This window comes from Martes martes (genome assembly GCF_963455335.1).
Source record: "Martes martes genome assembly, chromosome: 7".
In the NCBI taxonomy this organism is placed as follows: domain Eukaryota; kingdom Metazoa; phylum Chordata; class Mammalia; order Carnivora; family Mustelidae; genus Martes; species Martes martes.
In genome coordinates, this window is record NC_137894.1 from 110,028,788 (window position 1) to 110,047,580 (window position 18,793).

At 39.0% G+C, this 18,793-nt stretch overlaps 1 protein-coding gene across 2 annotated transcripts in view; it reads left to right on the forward strand.

The window, feature by feature from the left end:
• Nucleotides 1-229: 229 nt before the first annotated feature.
• Nucleotides 230-18,793, forward strand: part of FUT8 (fucosyltransferase 8) — a 304,241-nt gene continuing 285,677 nt past the window's right edge. Inside the window, exon 1 of one of the 2 annotated variants that reach the window (XM_080808026.1) lies at nt 230-702. The gene's annotated coding sequence lies outside the window, so the exon portion shown is untranslated. The remainder of the gene's footprint in view (nt 703-18,793) is intronic. The other variant, XM_080808027.1, reaches the window with a different exon arrangement.

Sequence of the window (18,793 nt, forward strand, 5' to 3'; positions counted from 1 at the left end):
AGCGCAGCTGCTGCCCTGCTGGAAGTCTCCCGGTCCCTCTGTGACCCGCGGCTCTGCCTGGCAGCGGATGCTGCAGCTACGCTATCCACCGGCGCAGCGAGAAGGGGGCGGGAAGAAGCCGTGGCACATGCCAGGGTCGCCGTAGGTGGCAGCGGCCGGCGCATGCGCGCCCTCTCCCAGAAGCCTGTAACGCTGAGGGGCGCGCGCCCCCACCCGCGCGCGCACGCTTGCGCTAGCCAAGGCTTCCCCGCCTGCGCTCGTTGTCAGAGCCGCTCCGGCGCGTGCGCGCGTTATCTCCGGCCGACCGGAGTAGCCGGGTTCCCTCTGCTCCAGGCCCCCGCCCCACACCGCCCCCTCCCAGCCCCCAGCCAACCGGTCCCCTTCCTCTCCTCGCGGAATGGGGCCGGTGCTGCTCGGGGTCGCGCGCCCGGGACCCGGCTCGCGCTCCGTCTCGCGCTGTCAGCGACTGCCCCGCTCGCGCCGCCTCGCGCTCTCGCTCAGTCAGTGGCGCCGAAGGCTCCGTTAAGCAGCGGCGGCGGCGGTTCCTGTTTCCGTTTCTTCCTCTCCTTTCAGTCGGGAGTAGCATCCTCCACCCATCCACCCCTCCCACTCCCCAACGGGGCAGCTGCGGCTGAGGGCTGTGGCGGCGGCGGTGGCGGCGGCAACTGGGGACGGCGGAGACCGCCTCTGCTCCCGCCTCGGGTAAGGGGGCGTTTGGGAGCCGGGCCCCGCGCGCCTCGGGGTCTGGGGCTGGGCTAGTGCGGGATTCGAGGAGGCGCCGGGGGTGTGATCCGGGGCTGTCGCCGCTCTTTCCCCACCAGGCGTTCCCCGGGCCTGTTGCTGCAACTGCTGCTGCTTACCCAGGGGCTCCGGGAAAAGTGGGGAGGAAGCCCCCGGGACGCTCTGGCGCGGCCCGGGGGCGCGGGCTGGGGGTGAGGGGCGCCTGCAGCCGCGGCTGTCCTCGGCGTCGCGCATCCTTGCTTCGGGCAGGGGCCGTAGCCAAGGAGAGGAGAAGGGATGGGGGCGGGGGTGGGAGGTGTCCCTCTTTTCTCCTCTCCACCTACCTGCCCTTTCGCCAGCAACTCGGTCCCTGTAGTCACCGACTGTGGGGAGGAGGATGCTTGTATGTTACGGGCTTTTCTGAGGGGTTCTCGGGCCAGAAATCGGGGGGTGGACCTGTACAAAGATCCGCTCCCGGCGAGGGGCCAGTGCCTGGGCAGTTAAAGGCGTGAGTGCCGCTGCACCCCCTCAACTGATGTGGAAATGATGAGCTGGCAGCTTTTGAGTATCTAAACTTATTTGGGAAGGTGAAACGAGTCCTTATTTATTAGTTAAAGGAGATTTGTCCTGCAAGAGTGAGTGGGTTGTCGGGTGCAGCACCTGTTCTTTTGCTGTGGGGATTGCAATCTTCAGCCACACGGAACGTCAGAGATGCAGTGTATATCTTAAGTTAAATGGCAGTGTCTTGGTTAGGGTTTATCCCTGGTGAGCTTTCAGCGTTTTGCCGTATATTATTAGCCTTTTGATTGGAGGCCTTGGAGGAAGGCAGAGAGAGGTGGTGTTTCTTCTTCCCATGTTTGAATTAATTTACAGTGGATTTATGCCAACTCTAGAAGGTGAACCTAGGAAAAGGCAGAATCCCCAGTAGATAACCCCCAACTTCAAGGTAACGCAGAACAGATTTCGACAAAAGTTTTCTATCAGTTTAGAATTAAGCTCATCATGGGTAACTGACTGAACTTTGACTTGGCTCTCTTTTGAAACTGTAGGCAAGGTTTCATTATAGTTTTTTTTTTTTTTTCCTTCTTGTTACTCCTGGAGGTAAGTGTATATTTATTTACTTTATTTAATTTAAATTTCATGTTTTTATACATAGTTCTTTTAAAAGGTGCATTATAGCTATGAAAACATTTTGGAAAGAAATTAAGCACAACAGCACTATACGGAAATAATGGAGCAAGTTGTGTTTTCCCTTCTTTAAAATAACCTAAAATTCTATGCCAAATGATAAGGTCTTGTACATTGCCAGCTTTGTGAAATATACCATAAAATGTGTATACAAAGTGGCAGTTACTTGATTTATAAATACTATAGTAGTATCAATTAAGGTGGGCATTTCAAACAGTTGTATTTGTGAATTTACAGTTTAATATATAGAAATGTAGGGAGTTAGAAATGAATAGGCTATTAGGACCACTGAAGAGTGATTTAGGGCATGGATTTTTCCTTTTGCTGCTTTCATAAATTGAGAATTGTTACTTGAATTGAAGAGCTGAACAACTGGAATGAAACTTGTATAGATTGCAGAAACATGCAAAAGTGTATCTTTGAGCAAGTAGTGAGTTAATATGAGTGGTATGCTGTGGTTTATTAGGGTAGTGATTCAAAATAATTTCCATAAAATATCACACCATGTAGATCGTTTAGGATGTTCTTAAATTTAAAGAGTCACTTGAAGTTGTTTTCCTACAAGTCATCCTATTTGAGATGTATGGAATTGAAAAAACAATAATTCTGATTACATTATGCAATGTTTGGTTTCAATTTTAATTAGTTATTTTAAAGTACTGGAATGTCCTTAAAAGGGGTGAATTTTGAAATTCTCTTGTGGTTTGGAAAAACTTGTGTTGTTGTTTATTTTTTTAAGTGCGGTTTTATTAGTAGGTTGGTCTGGAGGGGGAGCTAGTGCCAAAGCAAAGCATAGCTTAGTATGTATTTGAACTTTTAAAACGCCCAAACCCAGATTTTTATGACCGAAAGGAACATAAATTTTTAATTAAAAGAGCAAGGGAATTGGTATGGGCATATATCTGTACTTGGTCATTTGTGGAATATACATATGTATGTTTTATATTAAAAATTACTTAAAAAACCTTTTCATGATTTAAAATAATGGAAAGTATATGCTTAAGGCTTACTGAATTTCTCATTTACAATCTCATAAAAATATGCTCCATAATGTAGAGTGTATGATAGTCATTTCTTAACTTGTGCATTTCATCACAAGGGACGTAGTCTTGATCCTTTGTGCATGTTGTTATGTTCTTAAATTTTTTTCTTTATAGTATCAGCAGTCCTAAAATTTCAAAAATCAAATAGAGTCTTATATGGGCAAAGATATTGATTGGGTAGTAAGCTAAGTATTTATCAAGAGTAGAGATACTTTCATTAAGAAATGGACCTTTCAAGACATCTGGAAAGCAAAATCCCAAGGTCACTTCTTAACCTCTGTCTCCTGTAATATGAAGCAGTGAGTCTAGACTGTTTACTAAATTGAACTTGGGCCTTTGAATATAAAGCAATTATTTTTTGGTTTATGGCACTTTAGTTAGATTTCTCAGCTGTAATCAGGTATGCAAATTTACTTCTCACAGTTCACATATTCTTGGAATTCAAGGCTAGAAACTAATAATGTATATATTAAAATTAGAATATTTTGTCTTCTGAAGATAGTGGTTGGGCTCTTTGTTCTATATTGCTGTGCATTATGTCCATTAAGTAAACAGAATCTCAGTGCTGATAAAATAAAAAATCGATTCTTTGAAAAGAATGGCACTATCTGTGAGATAAGACTAGTGAGGTGTTTACCCTTTTTAAGGGGTTTATGCTAGAAATTAAACAATGTTTTATAAGACATGCCTGAATATTTTTATGTATTTTTTTCAATTTCCTAAATGGTTATTTTTGATTTACTATAAACTGCATTAAGTCTCTTGTTTTAATTAAATGGTAAATACACCCACTTCATATTATAGAACATTTATAAGAGTTTCCATTTTATAATCATAAGAGTAAATATTTAAAAAATAGTTTTTTTTTAACTAAAAAATAAAGCACAACTGGGGCATTTGGCTGGCTCAGTTGGTACAGCATGCGACTCTTAATCTCAAGGTTGTGAGTTCAAGCCCCATGTTGGACATGGAGCATACTTAAAATAAAAAGACAAAACACAGCTAAGATTCTAAACAATGCTGAAACTAAAGTATTACTATTCTAGTACTTTTATACCTTGCATCAATACTAGTTCTGTTAGTACTCCAGTCAGCAGTAGTGTAGTAGGTATAGCGTTTAGAGGATCCATTCAAGATTTTCTTTGGTTTCCTTCTTAATGAGTATGTGGCTTATATTTCTGTACTCTTTGGCATACGGTTTCTTTTTGGCAGTTGGAATTGTCATTAAATTGTAGTTTGCTATAATGAGACAAACATTGAAAAGATATTTACAATCAGTTTTTAAAAAACTGTTTTGAAGGGACACCTGGGTGGCTCAGTTTTTAAGTGTCTGCTTTGGCTCAGGTCATGGTCCCAGGTTCCTGGGATCAAGCCCCGCATCTGGCTCCCTGCTCAGAGGGAAGCCTGCTTCTCCCTCTTGTACTCCCCCTGCTTGTGTTCCCTCTCTTGGTGTGTCTTTCTCTGTCAAATAAATAAATAAAATCTTAAAAAAAAAACAAAACCATTTTAAAATTCCCAACTGAGGACTATTATATAGGGATGTATAAGATATATTTTTTAAGAGATTAGTCTCATGTCTGAATCTTTTTCCCTCTCTCCCTTCTGCTCTCCAGCCCACTCTTCTTCAACCTCCCTCCATATCCCAAAATTTTCACTTTGGAATAATTAGGGATCAAACCAATAAAATGAATTATATCACTTGCCTGGCATAGGTTTTTCTTCCTTGAGTAAATAAATGACCTTATTATCAGCCTCTATAATATTCTAAACATACAACCCATATGAACTTTATATGATACTGTACATTTTACCTTTTCTTTTTAAAGATTTTATTTATTTATTTGACACAGAGAGAGATCACAAGTAGGCAGAGAGTCAGGCAGAGAGAGAGGGGGAAGCAGGCTGAGCAGAGAGCTCTATGCGGGGCTCCGTCCCAGGATCCTGAGATCATGACCTGAGCTGAAGGCAGAGGCTTAACCCACTGAGCCACCCAGGTGCCCCTGTACATTTTACTTTTAATGGAAGAAGAACATATAGGGCGTATGGAATTATGCTATATATTTCAGTATTAGTTAACTCATATTTGTTACAGAAAGCAGAGCTATATGGTTAATTTCATTTAAGTTTTCTTTTTATTTATTTATTATTTTAAGGATTTTATTAATTTATTTGGCAGAGAGAGACAGCAAGAGAGGGGAAGTGGGAGAGGGAGAAGGAGGCTTCTGGCTTCTGGCTGAGCAGGGAGCCCAACGCAGGGCTTGATCCCAGGACCCTGGGATTATGGGATTATGACCTGAGCCAAAGGCAGACGGTTAATGACTGAGCCACCCAGGGACCCCTAAGTTTTCTTTTAAAAAGACTTTATTTACCAAAACCACATAGCTCACTTACCTATTTTTTAAAATATATTTTTGTGATAATTTTTTTGTTCGTTTGTTTTTGGTCAGAAAATGACATGTGAAGAGGACGTATGTTTCAAGTTTGATGTGGTTCAAACTTGCTTTTGCTATTATTCTCTTTTGTATTTGTTCTGTAGTATAATTTCACTTGAAACATGGAATAAACCTTTAAAGATCACTATTGAACTGCTCCCTATTTTTATTTTATCTTAGAACTTGGGTTTTTCACATTTATTTTAACAATAGGATGAACTGAAAAAATAAGACAGCATGATGTTTTGATTGGATTTAACAGTTCTACTTGTCACAGTCTTGATGACTGGTTAATGTAAATAAAGTTCACATTATAAATATGTAATAAAATATTGATGTTAATCATTGTTGTAAATGAGAAACTAATATTTATTTTAGAATCTGAGTTATGAGAAATAATACATGATAATAACTTTAAATACTATAACTTTCTGATTATAAATGAACAAAAGTAACATAAAAATGGGAGATTCTTCTACTTAAATTACTGCAAACATATAATTAAAATGAAAATGAAACTATTTTGTTTTTATGTACATCTTTTTATTCAATTGACTGTTAATGAACCATGACTGAATTTCAAATTTTTAATAATTTTATGGCTGGATTATGTCCCTTAAATGAGATATGAAATCCCATTAATATCTAGAGCCAGAATAAATTTGCATGTGGTAAAAACAATATTTACAAATCATCAAACTATAAAAGCATAGCAATGTTATTAAATGACTTAAGTCATCATTCCATAAACTAGTTTTAAAAATCATTTTCATAATTTAAAAAATGTAATTGATCATAATATCTTGATTGGTAGTAAAGGCGGGAAAAATATAATTTGTAGCTTCTGTATTATATCCATTGTTTCAGACTTTAGCTATGTTTGGGGTAGATAGTGAAGGGAAGGAGACTGAGAGAGGCCCAGGATCTTAGTGGTTGGTGAGCCTGCTTTGTTTGGAGGTGAGGGAGAGTTCTTAGGTTTTCTTTGTCCCTCCATTTCTTTCTTTTCCTTGTTTGTCATCCGAAACTCTCCCAATCATGGTAGAAAATGTGGGAGTTGACAACATCCTTGTAGGATTTTTTTTTCTTAAAGTTCACAGAACATTTCCTGGTAAAACATTAGCTTTTGTGTTACAATAGATTTATTATAATGATTTCATTTCCTCTGAGGCAGTAGGCAAGAGACTGGGGTAGTGTTTATTATTATTTATTAAAAAATGATTTTGTTACTCCATGTAAAAAGGGATATTGGGTTGTTGGTTCATTCATTGTTAAGGGTGTTGTATCAGTCATATTATTATGTTTAATATTTAATATATCATAATCCCCCTCTTCCAGTTTCCTGGAATGCATTCTTATGTCTTCTTTGTTATTTCTGTCTTCATCTATGGAGTCTCTGTCTATAAGGGATTGGTTTTTAGAACATCACTTCACCTTCTTTGTGTGCCTCATTGCAGTAAGAAAAATGTAAAAAAAAAAAACAAAAACACCAACCCAAAACTATACTGTGTCCCTTGAAGAGAACTAACAAACTAAAATGAGCAGCAGTATTCTCCATTCATGGGACTATGATTAGCAAGTTTAAGCCAGTTATTGTGAAAAGTTCACAAGGAGAAAGTGTATGTTTGATAATTAGGGCACTCATCATTTGGTAGCTGACTGACTCAGTTTTTTTTTTTTTTTAATATTTTATTTATTTATTTGACAAAGATCACAAGTAGGCAGAATGGCAGGCAGAGAGAGGGGGGCGGGAAGCAGGCTCCCCGCTGAGCAGAGAGCCCAATGTGGGGCTCTATCCAGGACCCTGGGATCATGACCTGAGCTGAAGGCAGAGGCTTTAACCCACTGAGCCACCCAGGTGCCCCCGACTCAGTTTTTTAACACACGGAAAGAGAAATATATTCAGCTGAGATTGTATTCTATTTTTCATGTCTTGAATTCTTTGAATAACTACTTAATTCATTCAGTTACCAAATGTCAAAAGATTGTAATTTTGAGAAACCTACTCTTTTAAATTTAGAGCTTAAGCTAGGGTAAACATTTAGCTTTCTTTTTATAAGTTTCAGATTTTTCTTTCTCTTTTAGGAAGTTTGTCAAAACTCTAGGGCTTTAGGAAGGTGGTAATTGAAATTCTTTTTTTTTTTTTTTAAGATTTTTATTTATTTATTTGATAGGCAGAGATCACAAGTAGGCAGAGAGGCAGGCATAGAGAGAGAGGGGGAAGCAGGCTCCCCGCTGAGCAGAGAGCCTGACGTGGGGCTCGATCCCAGGACCCCAAGATCATGACCTGAGCCGAAGGCAGAGGCTTAACCCACTGAGCCACCCAGGCATCCTGGTAATTGAAAATCTTGAGGCCAAAAGGTCTTTTCGTTAGCTTGGGTAAACTAAGCCTCAGCAGCATGGGAAATATAGGTTTACTAAGTAATCCTGACTGCTTCCTCTGACATAATTACAGATATCTAGGCCTCCATTAATTAAAACTGTTCATTTTTAAGGTTCAAACAGTGGTATTTCTCATAGATATAAAGCATTAACTGTTATGAGAGAAAGCAGGGAGCCCAATGTGGGACTTGATCCCAGAACCCTGGGATCATGACCTGAGCCAAAGGCAGATGCATAACTGACTGAGTTACCCAGTCGTCTGTGCATCTTCTATTCTAAACTGCCTGCGGAGGTTTACTTAGAGCGGTGCAGATCCTATCTAAAAGGAAATAATGATCAATAATGAAAGTGTTTTCAGAGGAATTATGCACATTTCCTATATGTGTATTTGTGCACTTCCTGTTACTTTTTGTATCCATAGAAAACGTAAGGTTGGAAAATAAAGTACCTAACTTTTGGAAATTTTCAAGAGAAAAGGATCTGAAGTTTGGGAAAAAAGCTTTTTTTGTGTGTGTTTCAGTGATACTTTTTTTTTTTTAAGATTAAAAAATATTTATTTGAGAGAGAGAGCAGGGGGTATGGGGGGCTGCAAAAGGAGAGGGAGAAGCAGACTCCCTGCTGAGCAGGGAGACCCATGCAGGGCTTGATCCCAGGACCCTGAGATCATGACTTGAGCTGAAGGCAGATGCTTAAGGGACTGAGCCACCCACGGCACAGCTAGGGATACTTTTTGACATATAATTTCCTTAGAGCTCTGTGGACTTAAAGCCAAAATCCGAGTTCCTTCTTAGTCATTTTTTAGCTTTATTGAAGTATAAATTCTATCTCATAAAGTTTCCAGCTTTAAGTTGTATTTATTTTTTAAAAGATTTATTTATTTATTTTAGAGATAGAGTGCACTAGGTGGGTGGGGGCGGGGAGGGGGAAAGAGAGTCTTAAGCATACTCCCTGTGGAGCACAACTCAGGGCTCCCTCTCATGACCCTTAGATCAAGAGCTGAGCCAAAAGAGTCAGACTCTTAACCTACTGTGCCCCTCAGGTGCCCCACAGCTTAAATTTAATAAAGTTATATATTATTGTGCAACCATTAACGCAGTTTAATTTTAGAATACTTTCATTCTCCAGAAAGTTCTGTCTTGCCCTCCTTCCTCATCCTTGCTCCCACTCCCAGCCCCAGGCAACCACTGATCTGTTTTTTGTTTCTGTAGTTTTGCCATTTCTAGAAATTTGACATTAATAGAATTATACAATATGTATTCTTTTGTGTCTGGCTCCTTTCATTTTGTATAATCCCGTTTAGTCATTTGAACGAATGCTTAAAGTAGAAAAGCTCCAAACCTGGAATCAGGAGATTGGATACTAGTGTTAGCTTTGCTACCAAATGTGTATACTTGGGTAAGCCACTTATTCCCCCTGGGCATTTGCTTTTTTCCCATGCAATGAATTATTTTGATTTTCTTCTATTCCAGTTTTTGCAGCTGGGTAGACACTCACTGACCTTTTGTATCTTAACTCTTCCCCTTAAATATAGTCACTTCATTATTATTTTTTTAATCAAAAATGAGGTTTATGGTCTAATTTTTTCTTTTTTTAAAGTTTATTTATTTGAGAAAGAGAGGGAAGTGTGTGAGCTTATGGCAGGGAGGGGCGGAGGGAGAGGGAGAGGCTCTTAAGCAGACTTGACACCTGACTTGGGGTTTCATTTCATGACCCTGAGATCACTACGTGAGCTGAAACCAAGAGTCAGGTACTTAACCAACTGCGCCAGAAATGTGCAGAAAATGAGGCTTATAGTCTAATACTTGAGTCAGCCATGGACAATTTTGGGACTATCTTGAAGAAACAAGATGGCTGATTAAACTTTTCTTGAACATTTCTTAGTTCATGTGTGTAACTGAGAATAGGGACAGTCATATAGCTGAGTAAATGATTTTTGAAGAGAATAAAGGCAAAGTTGAATAATTCTCAGAGGTGGGGCTTTAAAAATGATTGAAGCTTCTTATGAATGTAAGAAAAAGACTGTGCTTTTTAGTTTTTGTTTGTTTGTTTGTTTTGGGAGTAGAATATGGCATGGAGAGATTTTAGCTAACTTTAAACCAAGTTGGGTTCAAGGCAACCGGGTGAGATTAGACTGTTTTTCAAAGAAGAACCAAAGAAAATATATAGCTACTATTGGGAAGACTGTTGTAGGGCTCCTGTAGAGGCAAAGCTGATAGGTAACATTCAGGTGACAAACTAAGGGAAAAAAAAATCCATATATAGGGAGTTAAAAAATAGTGCTAAATGTGTTTGTATATAAATGTATGTGGGCTTTTTTTTTTTTTTTTTTAAATGGGGCTCAATCCCAGGACCCTGGGATCATGATCTGAGCCGAAAGCAGAGGCCTAACCCACTGAGCCACCCAGGTGCCCCTAAATGTGTTTGTAACAGGAGTAGACAGCTGTCTGAGTAGGCTGGTATCAGATATGCCAGAGGGTTCATGTGCATTATCAGTGTAGTATAAAAAAAGGGCATTGAATAACAATAGCTAAATTTAAAAATGGTGTTGTAACTGCTTTCAAATATTTAATAATTTGACTTTTTTTTTAACATTTTATTTATTTATTTGACAGAGAGAGACAGAGAGAGCACAAGCAGGCAGAGCAGCAGGCAGAGGCAGAGGGAGAAGCAGACTCCCGGCTGAGCATAGAGCCTGATTGCAGGGGCTTGATCCCAGAACCCTGGCATCATAGCCTGAGCCGAAGGCAGAAGCTTAACCCACAGAGCCACCCAGGCGCCCCCCCCCCCAATAATTTGACTCTTATAAATCAACAGAGCTTCTTATATTACCTGTAATAGTAGGAAATATGGCTTTTATTTTTACCCAACATACTACAGTGTATGAGTGGTAACCCACAGATCAGACACTGTGGAGGAGGGGAATATTGTCATAAATATATTTTAATGATGGAGTCATTATAGCAGCATAGGAATATTTGTTTCATGCTTTATAGTCATATTTTTTGTTCACAAGTAGTATTTTAATTTAGGTAAACCACCTTATGATAACCAGAAATTTCCCTAAATATGAAACCTATGTATTTAATCAGTGAAGATTTGTCACTTTGACAATAATATTATTATGTTAAGACTTCAAAGGAGTTCTAAAAGTTGAATCTCATAGCTTTTTATGCAATGGCAGCATTCTAGGAATAAGTGTGAGAACTTTCTAAGGTGACTGTTTTATGGCAACCATATTCTTTTAAATATATACAATGCCATATTTATTTTTAAATGTCTCATAGAATTTGTAATACATATAAAGTATCTAAATATGAATTATGTAATTGGAAAAATTTCAGTGTAAAGGGAGAAAATACTTCTTTCTATAACTTTTGAAGCTTTAAAATATTAAAGATCATATTCTCCCAGGGAATTTTTATTTTTGAACATAATAATAAGTGAGCAGCTGTCAAAAGATAATAGCCCTTTTTTATTTTATTAAAGATCTTATTTATTTATTTATTCGAAAGAGAGAGCAAGCAAGCACAAGCAGAGGTAGATGCAGAGGGAGAAGGTGAAGCAGACTCCCCACTGAGCGGGGAGCCTGATGTGGGGCTCTTTCCCAGGGCTCTGAGATCATGACCCGAACTGAAGGCAGATGGTTAACCGACTGAGCCAATCAGGCACCCCTCAAAAGATTTAGCCATTTTTGTTCAGAATTACTATTCTCTATATAGTTCTCACATACTTGACTTGAAGAAAATAGACATTGTGGGGACACCTGGGTAGCTCAGTGGGTTAAAGCCTCTGTCTTCAGCTTGGGTCATGATTCCAGGGTTCTGGGATCGAGCCCCACATCGGGCTCTCTGCTCAGCGGGGAGCTTGCTTCCCCCTCTCTCTCTATGCCTGCCTCTCTGTCTACTTGTGATCTCTGCCTGTCAAATAAATAAATAAAATCTTTAAAAAAAAAAGAAAAAAAAGGAATAGACATTGAGGATTTCTTGAATAATCAGATACTGCTTGGGTATTTAAGCAAAGCATCAGAGCAATACACATTAAAGTGGTAAAAATGATTAATTTAAAAGTTTTATAACATAGCAAAGAAAAAATGCAGTAATATACAATGGAAAAGAAGACTTACAGAAGGAACATCATTACCTCAAATCAGATGTAGAAGGCTGTCTTTACAAAACAGTAACAGTCAAATCAAATAGGCTAAAGAATTTGTGCCCTTCTACTAGATAAGTGAAAATGAGATGAATAATTAATTATAAATTGTGCTCGAAATATTCACTTACAATGGTTGGCAGTTCTTTTGCAATTGATTTCCTGCAAAAGCTATTTCTGACCTTTTCTACTCCCTAGCCCCTGATTCCTGTGTACTGTTCCCAGACTCTGTAGGTTGTTTTCAATTACTTTTTTTTTTTTTTTAAAGAGTAAGAAGATTAAGGCCATCAAACAGAAATGTCTTCAGCTTTGCTTTCCTTTATCTCTAAATTGTTTAATTTTCTTTCCTCTCTACGGTTTCGTGTTAGTGATCTGTCCTTTTAGGCTTACCTGACTATTTCATGGCTACTTTTATCCCTTTTGTTAGAATGTATGGGTTTGTTAGTTAACTCTTTTATTAATTTTATTTGAGTCTCTCTAACATCTTCAGTGGCCTAAAAAAAAAAAATCCACCCAAAAAACACTTTTTCTTATTCTTTTTTTCTTCTTTCCCCTCCTTTTTTTTTGTGTGTGTGTTTTGCAGTAGCTCAAAGGAAAAAGCAACATGTGTAATTTAAATTTTGCTATCTTCTTTTTCACTAAAGCTGTTCTCTCTGTTGTTACCAGTGACCTGAGTTGTCAAATACAGACTTTTTTTCAGTTTTATCTTTTTTTTTTTAAAAGATTTTATTTATTTATTTGACACAGAGAGACACAGAGAGAGAGGGAACACAAGCAGGGGGAGAGGGAGAAGCAGGCTTCCTGCCAAGCAGGGAACCCGATGCGGGGCTTGATCTTGGGACTCTGGGATCATGCAGGGAACCCGATTCGGGGCTTGATCTTGGGACTCTGGGATCATGACCCGAGCTGAAGGCAGACACTTAACGACCGAGCCACCCCGATGCCCCTTGTTTTCAGTTTTAATTCTTGCTTTTAAATTCTCTAGATTTGACACTGTGAACCCCTTTACCTCCTCCCTTCTTATAAGCGAGTTTATAAGCTCTCCTGTGTATTCTAGCCACTCTTCATTCACAAGGTCAACTTGTTTCTTAAATATTTGCCTTATACATTTTTCTTAATCTAGTTTCTTTTCTTAGAATGTTACCTGGTCCTTTGGCTTCAGTGAGTACCTTTCAGATAACTCCTATACTCTAAGTGCCCAAACTTCAGTTTTTAGCTGGAGAGCTCCACCTGTTTGTCATGCCCTTAAGTTCAACATGCTCAGATTTGAATTTTCTTTCTCCTGAAATGTATTCTTCTAACTTTCCTTTCTGTACTATTGGCTTATTCCTCCCATTACCCAAACTTGAACTCTGAGTCATCTTTGAATTCCCCATCAGATCTATTCAGCTGTTAAACTGAAAATTCTGTTACTACAGTATTTCTCTATTTCATCAGCTCTTTTTCCTCCTACTCCCTCCCTCCTTCCCTTCCTTCCTTCCAAAGATTTTATTTATTTGACACACAGAGAGAGAGAGAGAGAGAGAGAGCACAAGCAGGGAGAGCAGCAGAGGGAGAGGGAGAAGCAGGCTCTCCTCTGAGCAGGGAGCTCGATTCCGGCACTATCCCAGGACCTTGGGATCAAAGGCAGGGACCTGAGCTGAAGACAGACGCTTAACCGACTGAGCCACCTAGATGCCCCTTCTGTTTCATTTATTACTACAGACGTTTTACTACAGAAGGTTCTCATTACCACTAATACATAAGTAATTGTAATTTGGTAGTTGCTATGGTAGGGAGGAGTTAGAGGCAGCAGTGCTATTAGGGTGTGATAAGTGGAGAAGACTGTATTGAAAGGAGGTGATATTTAAGCTTAGCATCAAAGAATAAGTAGGGCCATTCCAGGCAGACAGACTGAAGAAAGACTTACTGGAAGTTTAGTATATGTTGTCAGTTATACGGCTTTTGCTTTAATCCTTATTGCATATGTGTGTTTTTTATATTGGGGTGTGCAATTGCCTTTCTTCAGATATTGATGGAGATGAGTGAACAAACAAGGTAAAACCATAGTGACACAAAGTAGTAACATATCTTTATGACCTAGGTTTGAAGGAGCAGAATGCTGAAATGTCAGGTGGTGAGAAGTGAGCACAACCTGCATTGAAGACTTAAAAAATCTTAAAATTTACGTTTAAAGCTGTTTTTAAGGTTCCTGGCACTTGGAATTTAAATCTAGTGGACAGCTGTTTTCAGTCTACTTATATATGGCTTTATCTTTTATATCTGTCTTTTTATACATGTATGTTTGCCCTACAGCAGGGCTAGGTAATATCTATATATTAATGGCCACTAATACTGGGAATAAGTTAACTAAAGGCCACAGCAAGTGAAGAGATAATTTACTGTTTTTGCTCCCTTAGAGATGTGAAATGTTTTGTGCTTTTACAATAGGAAGTATTAAAACCAACAGTTCTAAATAGGCTTAAAAAGATGACTTATTATCTTTGTAAATGGGAAGAGCAGAGGTGAAGCAGTCCAGGAACAAACAGATCCAGGGATTTAAATGATGTCTTCAGAATACTCTCCATTTCCTGACTGTACTTCCTTCTGCATGTTAGTCTTATTGTCTGAGTATGTTAGAAGTCTTTCATGACAGAGAGGCACAGCCTCAGATTATAGAGAGCTTACAGCAAAGAACTAAGAACTTTCTGAAGGAAGGCCTCTCATGAGACCCATCCTTGGGCTGATCACTGTGGGGAATTGTCATTAGATTGTCATCAAAACCACATAAAATGGAGGAAGGTCAGTTACCCAAAGGTTGGAAATACTATTAGCTGGAGAATTGGAGGGAGGAATGTGAAGTAGGCAAAAGCAATCTATAGTCATTGCACTGGAGGAGGAAAATAAAAATTGTAGCCATAGGGAGAGAGAAATGTGTACATAGGTGAGAGAAGTGAGTAAAGGGAAGGGAAATAGTGTCAGTTGAGAATGTGGTAAGCCTTGTCTTAAGCATTTTGTATTTTATCTCTGTGGTTTACTGGAGGCAGCTTTATTATCTCCAGAGGATAACCATTTCTACAACTAGTAATTTTTTTTTAAAAACCTTTTCTTATTCTTTCATTCTTTTTTTTCATTTGGCATATTTCCTTTATTTTTTATGAATTAAATTTTCTTTTAATTTTTAAATTTACATGCAGTAAAATATATACTTTTGTTATACTATTCTGTGTTTTGACAAATGTATATAGACTGTGTATAAAGCACTATTAATTATCAAGACAAAGAGCCCCTGTGGCCTCTTTGTAATTAGCTTCTCCCTCTCATCTCCAACCTCTGGTAAACACTGACCTGTTCTCCATGGCTTTTGTTTTGCTTTTACCAGGTTATGTAAATGGAATCATAGTTGTGTAGATTTCTGGGTCAGTCTCTTTCACTTAGAAAATGCCTTGAAATTCATTCATGTTGTTGTGTGTATTAATAGTTTATCCCTTTTCATTGCTAAGTAGTAATCCATAGTATGGATGGACCAGTTTATGTATTTATTCATCTGTTGAGAGATGTTTGGGTTATTTTTAGTTTTTGGCAGCTACAAGTAAAACTCTAAACATTTGAGAGGTTTTTTTTAAAAAAGATTTTATTTATTTATTTGACAGACAGAGATCACAAGTAGGCAGAGAGGCAGGCAGAGAGAGAGGGGAAGGCAGGCCTCCCACTGAGCAGAGAGCCCGATGTGGGGCTTGATCCCAGGACCCTGGGACCATGACCGAAGGCAGAGGCTTTAACCCACTGAGCCACCCAGGCACCCCAAGAATAGTTTTTTGTTTTTTTTTTTAAGATTTTATTTATTCATTTGACAGACAGAGATCACAAGTAGGCAGAGAGGCAGGCAGAGAGAGAGGAAGGGAAGCAGGCTCCCTGCTGAGCAGAGAACCCGATGCGGGGCTCCATCCCAGGACCCTGAGATCATGACCTGAGCCGAAGGCAGAGGCTTTAACCCACTGAGCCACCCAGGCGCCCCTAGTTTTTTTTTTTAATGAACGTAAATGTTCATTTCACTTGGGTAAATACCTAGCAGTCATGTGGTATGTGTATGTTTGATTTTGTAGGTAACTGCCAAACTTTTCCAAAGTGGCTATACCATTTTGGATTCCCACCAACAATATATGAGAATTCCAGTTGCTATTCATCCTTGTCAGCCCTTGGTATTGTCAGGGTTTTTTGTTTTGTTTTTTTGTTTTCATTTTAGTTCTTTTAGTAGGTTTATATAATTGTGGTTTTGAATTATACTTTCCAGATGGCTAATAATGCTGGGTATATTTTCATGTGCTTTAAAATACCTTTTTTTTTTTTTTAACATTCTGAGAATACTTTTCTGCTTTTTAAAAAATGATTGCAGGGACGCCTGAGTGGCTCAGTCAGTTAAGTGTCTGTGTCCTGCCCTGGTTGTGATCCCAGGGCCCTGGGATTGAGTCCTGCATCAGGCTTCTTGCTCTGCAGGGAGCCTGCTTCTCCCTCTACCTGCCCCTCCCCCTGCGTGTGTGTTCTCTCTCTCTGGCAGATAAATAAATAGAATCTTAAAAAAAAAAAATGATTGCAGTGTTTTTTGAAAACAGAACAATAAATGGCCTTAATGAGGGTTTTGATAAGCATTTGGGTTATAGCTGGTGCATGGCACAATCCAGAGGACACCATTCATATTTAAAAAAATAAAGGCTCTCTGGAGTTGTGCAATGCAGCAGTGTTGGCTGTATATTTACAGCCATTATCTAGAATTATCAGTGATTAAGTTCCATGGAAAATTTGAGTACTATCAAATGATGCATTTAAAAATCACTTTCCAGTGTTTCTCTGGAATGAAGTTTTGTTCAGGAGCAGGTTCTAAAGAAATGCCTCAAAGGCAGTATGTCTGATGGATCAGTCTTGGGAGATAGAAGGGCCTATTTCAGATACTCAGCTCCACCATTTACTGCATGAATGACCTTGGGCATCTTATCTAGCTTTTTTGAGCCATTTCTTTATCAGCAAAACAGGGTTGGTAGTATCTCCCTTTTGTGGATATGGTAAGAATTATCAATAATGTATGTAAAATACCTGACATAGAGCTGACCTCTTCATGTCGCAAGTGCTCTTCTATTTCTTCCTGCTACTTAGTGCTGATCACCCAAAAGCCATTCCCAGCAAAGGCTTTAGGGTACCAGCAAAGCAGAGGAAAAGAATTTGAAAAAAGATTGAAAGCACTTAATATTTAAAAAAATGTTTTGAAGAAGTAATCTGGAAAGAAATAATTTTATTCTATTAGTTGTGTAGCATCTAATAAGGCGGAGTAGATGATTATACTATTATATTTTCTGTACTTGGGGCTTCTGAAGATCTTAATTTGGTCCTACCGCCATCACCCACCACAGCTACATTTGTATCATGCCTGTGGTAAAGAAAGACTCTGAAATTGATAGTATCATTTAATGTTTAGTGTTTTAGAAATGCAATTTCCTTGTCTGAGACAAGATGTTATGAATGAATACTACTTAAGACATCATTAGTTCTGTCCAGTAAAGTGAGAATATTTGAGGTTCGAGGGAATTATTTTGTAAGATTTTCTTAAACTTCATAATTTCTTCATGATCAGTCCTTTAAAAAATTATTCAAATTCCAGTTAATTTAATGTAATAGGAGTTTCAGATGTACAATTTCCTGATTCCATACTTGTATACAACAGCTGGTGCTCATCACCACAGGTGCCCTCCTTAATCCCCATCACCCATTTAACCATCCCTTCACCCACCTCTCCTGGTGATTCTTGTGATTCCAGGTGACTATAGTAAAATCCTTAAAATAGCAAGGCAGGAGAACCAGCAAGATTAGATATGCTTTCTGAGTACAAGGAAGAAGTGTACCAGTAATGGAGTGGGTATGGAGAAGAGGAGTTTAGACTGAGTTTTTGGACCTGGAAGTAACTTAACTCTGAACTGAAGAAGAGTGATAGTATGATTTTGTTTCTTTGCTTGGTTTTTTAATTTTTTTTTAAAAAGATTTTATTTATTTATTTCACAGAGAGAGAGAGAGATCACAAAATAGGCAGAGAGGCAGGCAGAGTGAGGGGGAAGCAGGCTCCCTGCTGAGCAGAGAGCCCAATGTGGGACTCCATCCCAGGGCCCTGAGATCATGACCTGAGCTGAAGGCAGAGGCTTTAACCCACTGAGCCACCCAGGTGCCCTCTTTGTTTGATTTTAAACTATCTCTCTCTACCTTGGTGTTTTCTGCTTCTTTGACACATTGGTTTTATACCTTTGTGTAGTGAAGCGGTCTTGCAGCTTTGAGCCAAATTAGTTTGATTCACACTTTTATTTCTCAAATGGACTTTTTTAAAGGTAATCATATGGAGCAGAGTAAGAAATATTCTAATTCCAGTTAGTTAACATAGTGTTAATATTAGTTTCAGGTGTAGGATTTAGTGACTCAACACTTCCATACAATACCCAGGGCTCATCACCACAAGCGCAGTCCTTAATCCCCATCACCTGTTTCACCCATTTCCCTCATCCTCCTCCCCTCTGATGATAATGTTTGTTCTCTATAGTTAAGAGTCTAAAGGTCCTTCTCTTTTTCCATTTCTTCTCTCTCCAGTATTTTTGCCATTTTGTAGCTTGAAATTAGAGAAAGGAAAGTTTGCTTTCACATCTCCTATCTTCATCTAACTTTGTTGCCTTTGACTTACTGTTTCATATTCTGTTTTCCTCAATTAATGAAACCTAGATACTTAGTGGGCACTGTCTGCACTTGCTGAAAGACTAAATTTCTGAGGTTCTCTGTAGTTAGGTATAACCTTGTAAAGAAGTTCTGGTCAATGATATGTAAGTGGAAGTGGGTGATACTTCCAAAATCATATTTAAAGGGAGAATTGTA